Consider the following 6,595-nt stretch of genomic DNA (forward strand, 5'->3'; position numbering starts at 1 on the left):
TATCCCCGTGGGGCGCACCGGTGTTGTTTGTAAAGAAGAAGGATGAAAGTATGTGATTGTGTATCGATTACCGTGAACTGAATAAGTTGACGATCAAGAATAAGTACCCTCTACCGCGGATCAATGACTTGTTTGACCAATTAAAAGGAGCTGCGTGCTTTTCAAAGATTGATTTAAGATCTGGGTATCATCAACTAAAGATCAAAGCGGAAGATATACCCAAGACAGCGTTCCGAACAAGATACGGACATTATGAGTTTTTGGTGATGGCATTTGGCTTGACGAATGCGCCAGTTGCATTTATGGATCTTATGAATAGAGTGTTCAAGCAGTATTTGGACAAGTTCGTGATTGTGTTTATTGACGATATACTTATTTATTCCAAAATGGAGGAAGATCATAAGGAGCATTTGAGGATTTCCTTGGAAATTCTGTGAAAAGAGAAGCTGTATGCAAAGTTTTCAAAGTGTGAATTTTGGCTAAAAGAAGTGCAATTTCTTGGTCATGTAGTTAATAAAGAAGGAATTAAAGTGGACCCAGCCAAGATAGAAGCTGTAATGAATTGGGAAAGACCCAAGACTCCGACGGAAGTCAGAAGTTTTCTGGGATTAGCCGGATACTATAGAAGATTTGTGCAAGATTTCTCAAAGATCGCAGTTCCATTGACAAAATTGACGAGGAAGAATGAGAAGTTTGTTTGGACAGAATAGTGTGAGGAAAGTTTCCAAGAGTTAAAGAAGAGATTGGTAACCGCCCCTGTGTTGGTATTACCAGATGATAAAGGTGAATTTGTGATATTCAGTGATGCTTCCTATAAAGGACTTGGATGCGTGTTAATGCAACACGGGAAGGTGATAGCATACGCGTCAAGGCAACTCAAACCGCACGAGCAAAAGTATCCAACGCACGATTTGGAATTGGCAGAAATAGTGTTTGCCCTCAAGATTTGGAGGCATTATTTGTACGGGGAAAAGTGCGAGATTTATACGGACCATAAGAGCTTAAAGTATATCTTTACTCAGAAAGAACTGAATATGCGACAAAGAAGGTGGTTGGAATTGATCAAAGATTATGATTGTGCGATAAACTATCATCCTGGAAAGGCAAATGTGGTAGCTGATGCTTTAAGTCGAAAGGAAAAGTTGAATATGTTAACGTCATCAGAAGAATTAATCAAGGACTTTGAAAAGATGGAAATAGTGTTGCAGACTCCAGAATGTGGAGGTGAAGCCATTTATGCAATGTTGTTTCAACCTGAAATTTTGGAAAAGATCAGATGCTGTCAAGAGCAAGTGATGAATCGCAAAAGGAATAAGTTGACGGGAGAAGAAATTAAAGCTCAAAAGGATGGAAAAGGGATATACCGTGTTAACTCACGTATTTGGATACATGATGTTGTGGAACTAAAGCACGAGATTTTGCAAGAAGCGCATAACTCGAGATTTTCAATTCACCCTGGAAGTACGAAGATGTACCGGGATTTGAAAGAAAATTTTTGGTGGCCAAACATGAAAAAGGAAATTGCAGAATGGATAAACAAATGTTACACGTGCCAAAGAGTTAAAGCGGAGCATCAAAGGCCAAGTGGATTGCTTCAGCCACTGGACATACCTGAATGGAAATGGGAACATATCGCCATGGATTTCATGGTAGGATTACCTAAAACCAAGTCTAATCATGATACGATTTGGGTGGTAATTGATCGACTGACAAAGTCAGCACATTTCTTGCTGATAAACGAAAGGTTTTCATTAGAGAAGCTGGTCAAAATGTATCTGGATGAAATCGTGATGCGTCACGAAGTTCCTGTATCTATCGTGTCTGATAGAGATCCAAGGTTTAATTCAAGATTTTGGCGACAATTCCACGATCATTTGGGAACGAAATTGAAAATGAGTACGGCATATCATCCGCAGACAGACGGACAAAGTGAAAGGACAATTCAGACAATTGAGGATATATTGCGAACCTGCGCAATAGATTTCAAAGGAAATTGGGACGATCATTTGCCCTTAATTGAGTTTTCCTACAACAACAGTTATCACGCAAGTATTGGCATGCCGCCTTATGAAGCGTTGTATGGAAGAAAGTGTAGATCCCCTACTTATTGGGACGAAGTTGGTGAGCGCAAGTTAATTGGCCCCGAGCTAGTGCAGCAAACGAAGGAAAAAGTTGAAATGATACAAAAGAGATTAATTGCAGCTCAAGACCGACAGGCAAAGTACGCGAATCAAGAGCGGAAAGATGTGCAATTCAAAACTGGAGACAAGGTCTTGTTGAAGATATCTCCTTGGAAAGGTTTAACTCGGTTTGGAAAGAAAGGAAAGTTAAGTCCAAGGTACATTGGACCATTTGAAGTATTGCGACAAGTTGGGAAAGTGGCGTATGAATTAGCGCTACCTCCGCAAATGCAACATCTGCACAATGTATTTCATGTATCTCTCCTGAAGAAGTATAATGCTGATGCGAGTCATGTGATCGAGTTGGAACCAGTAGAAATCCAACCAGATTTGTCCTATGTGGAACAACCAGTGCGAATTTTGGATCGAAAAGAAAGGACGCTTAGAAATAAAGTTGCACCTCTAGTTAGAGTGTTGTGGAGAAATCCACTAGTCGAGGAATCGACTTGGGAATTAGAAAGCGAAATGAAAGAAAAGTATCCCCATCTATTTGCTTAGATTAGATTCTGGGGACAGAATCCTTTTAAGGAGGGTAGATTATAACGACCGAGAATTTTGCGTCGTAATTAAGAAAGTAAAGTATGTGTTATGTGATGAGATTATGTGATTAAGTGGTGATTATTTGTCTTATCTGTATACTAGAGTTAAAGAGCGTGGATAAAAACGTTCCAATTTAAAGAGTCAGCTTAAAAGTCAAGCTGCGGTTTCGGGCCGTCAGGTAGAACGGAAACCGTCCTAGTATGAAAATTAAATAATATAAAATGTGAACTATATGTGAAGTAAATGAAAGAAGTATTTCGTCTTAAGAGACGTGTTGATTGGCAAAGGTAATGAGAAGCGTATTCGAAACGCTGAGCGTCGGGCCGTCAGGCTGAACGTGACCCGGTACGCGTAAAAAGGGAATGAAGATTAAAGAGGGATAGATTCTATGATCAGACCTGAGTCGTTATGTGACTATATGCGTGTGATTGCTTGACTGTGTGCATGATTATAGGTTCTGTGTTAATTTTTGTGAATTTTAAAGGAATTATGTGATTTACATAAGGGTTTATTTAACCTTCGTGCATTTTTATAAAATCATCTGAGATGGATAAAAACATGGGATTTGTTCTGTTATCTTCGTAGAGGTCTTAGAGAACTTTTAAAAATGATAAGTGAATTTAATTGTGGGTCTTGGCATTTTTAAATTGATTTTATGTGGAAAAGGTATTTATTAAGGCAAGTTTGCGAAATTCATATAAAATCAACCGCTCGCTCAAATTCTTATTATGAGTAATGGATGAAAAGCTAATTTCGAGACCTACGCGTTAAAAATGTTATTTTCAATAATTCTCGTCTTTCCGAGAGAGATATATTTTTGTATTTGAATTTTATCGCATTTAAGTAAAAAGAAAAGGAATGAGTGATTAAAAGGAAGTTGGTAAATTACTAGATTGCCCTTGTTTCTAAGTGCTATATATAATCCACCTTTCTTTCTTTTCTTTCTTTTTTGTGCTCTCACTTTCTCTTCTCTCCTTTCTCTCTTTCTCTCTTTCTCTCCCGAACTCTCACTCTCACTCTCTCTCTCTCTCGGCAACTCTCTCTCTCTCTTTGATTTCTCTCGGTATTCCTCTCTTTTCTTTGATCAAACACACCAATCATCCCTAAATCTTCTTGTTAAACACTTATTTGTAGGTAGAAGTGTTTGCATGTGTGTGATTAAGCTTGCATGTCGATGTGTGGGTGTTGTGTGTGTTCGGTGTGTGTGTTCACCCGAGAACCACATGGTTCTTCTTGTTGTTGATTGATGTTATCTTGTTTAAAGCTTGATTCTTTGCAAACAAATGATAGAAAAGATGTGCATGTTAGTTATTTTGCGTAATTGACGGAAATTGGGGGTTTCGTGGTTGGACACCCTCGAATGAGGGCACCACCGTGAAGCCACTGCCACCGGTGATGAACTCCGGTGAACCGGTGGTGAGTTGTGATGTGAAAACTGAACTCTACACAAAGTACACTTAAATTTTCGTAGATGCATGTGGTGTTTTTCAATATAACCGAATGGGTTTATGTTCTTAAAGTGATAAAGTTGATTTTTGACCATGAAATCAATAGTGGATAGTTGTTAATTAAAGTTGTAATTTATAAACTTGAAATGATGCATGCATGTTAAGATTTCTTGAAAATTTGGAAAAGGGTTTTTGGCTTCTTTGATAAAAATCGAGTGGGTGTTTGATTAAATGATTCCTTTGATTGTAAATGAATGTGTGCATATGATTGTGCTTAGAAAAATCAAAAATTGAGGTTGTATGTGAATCTTTGCTTCGGGTTTTGTGGACTTTTGCTTCGGCTTTTGTTAATAAAGAAGAGGGAATCGGTTTTTGTGGGTTAATCTTGTTGAATACTAAGTTTATGTGGCTTAATGTGATTGCATGATAGTTTTAAAGAAGATCAATTAGTGCATGTTAAATGATTAGTCTTTGAGTTGAAAACCATGTTTTTGCCGAATGAAAACAAGATAAAAGGGGGTTAATTATTGATTGAGCAAATGCATGTTGGTTGAATGAGTTAGATGTTGTATGGAATGATCTTGTTAAAAACTAAAATAGGTAGAGAATGTGATGTATTGCCTTGTATGTCGATTTATGGAAAAAAAAACTCGAATGGATTCTTAGGAATAAAAAGGCGAAATTAAGTTGATTTAATGGCTAAGTAAGATTTTGATTGCATGACAAAAATTAAGAAGTGTTATGTTCGAATTTGGTAATTAAACGGAAGTGTTGATCTCGATCTTAATAAAAGTAAGATTCGGAGTTTTTGGTTAAAAAGGGATGAATTTTAAGTGCTAAATGATCCTTGTGAATTGCATTAGTTGTGCTTGCTTCTATGAGATTGAAAATGAATATATGTGGATGTGTTTTTGTATGTGTGGTTCGAATTAAGGAACAAAGGAAAAGGTAATCAAGTTGATTAATATAAGCGATAGTATGCACGTAAATGTTTGGTTTAAATAAGGTCTAGTACTCGTAAAAGAGTCGTGTTAGTGTGATTTGAGAAATAGCCTAGGTCAAGCGAGTATGCTTTGATTGCTAGGTATATAAGGATATAAAAACTACGAGAAAGAATTGTGCTATGTGCTATGTGCTGTGTGCTTATTTGTATAAGCTATACTCGTATAGTTCGAGTCAAGAATATAATCGAGTTATCGTATAGTGTGATCGTTCCGGGAACGAGAGTTGGGAATCTAATTAAGGTTTTGGTTTTTATTGTAGAATCGGAGCGTGAGGGCATTCGGGCTAGAAAAGGGAAAAGTATATTAGGTGGCAGTAGTTCAACCCTCAGGAAAGCAATTTCAGGCAAGTAACTCTGATTACTTGTGTAAATGATTATAAAGGAAATGTTGTTCATACCATGTAGAGTATTAAACTGTTAAAGTATGAAACCCTTGCTTTATGAAACCCTGATATTGATTTGAAGTACCCTTTGTTCTTGATAACCTATTATTGATAAGCCTATTGATTTCACTCATTGATAACCTAACCTTTCTGTTCAAGTTACCTATAATGCCATGATCATATTGAACCTTTAATTATCTTGGTTAACCTTGTTTAATGATATTTTGTTTCTTTTGATCACCCTATTGATCTCTAAATCAATGTTTATCCTTCTAGTTTAGTGTCTTGTTATCCTTGATACAGAATTCTTGAGAATTGTTCCTTGTGTATCTTTGATTCACTCCCCTGAACTTTGTTTTATTTAAATCTGAATAAAGAATGAGTTTTCGACTTGAAAGAGTCCGAATGATTTCAAAGGCTTGGTAATGATAAAATGAATTTTAGAAAACCTATTTGTTTTTTTCCAACTCAAGGTTTTCCGAATGAATTCCTGATGGATTGGATTGAGACGTAAGAGGCTAGTGGGACTAGTCCAGTCATGGTAAGAGGCTAGTGGGACTAGTCCAATTTAAGGCTGAAATTATGCCGAATGGTACCTTAAAGACCGGAATGGAGGTCGATACGGGCTGATCACCCGTATATAATGAAATGGAAAGATAAGTGATCCAATCGAGGGTTCTAAATGATTATTTAAAAGGGAACTGAAACTTTTGTTCAGTAAATGGATTTTTGGAAATGAAAATGGTTTATATTGTTTTGAAAAGAGTTGATTATGTTATTGTGGAGCTTAAAGCTCAGAACCCTGATTCCTGAAATTATTGATCATATGAATGATTCTATATCTTGAAATACTATTGCTTTCCTCTATCGAAAGATCTATTTTGATCCTATAATGATTTGTGTTGAATGTCGGCTTTCATCCTGTTTCGAGCCTTGTTTCTTGAAAGCCCAACTATTCTTCGGATACCTTTCCTTAATCCCAAAGAAAACAAAAATGAATATACGGAAATCTGCCACCTAGATTAGCCAGAGTAGAATGCA

The sequence above is a fragment of the Apium graveolens genome, chromosome 4, assembly GCF_009905375.1.
Source record: "Apium graveolens cultivar Ventura chromosome 4, ASM990537v1, whole genome shotgun sequence".
In the NCBI taxonomy this organism is placed as follows: domain Eukaryota; kingdom Viridiplantae; phylum Streptophyta; class Magnoliopsida; order Apiales; family Apiaceae; genus Apium; species Apium graveolens.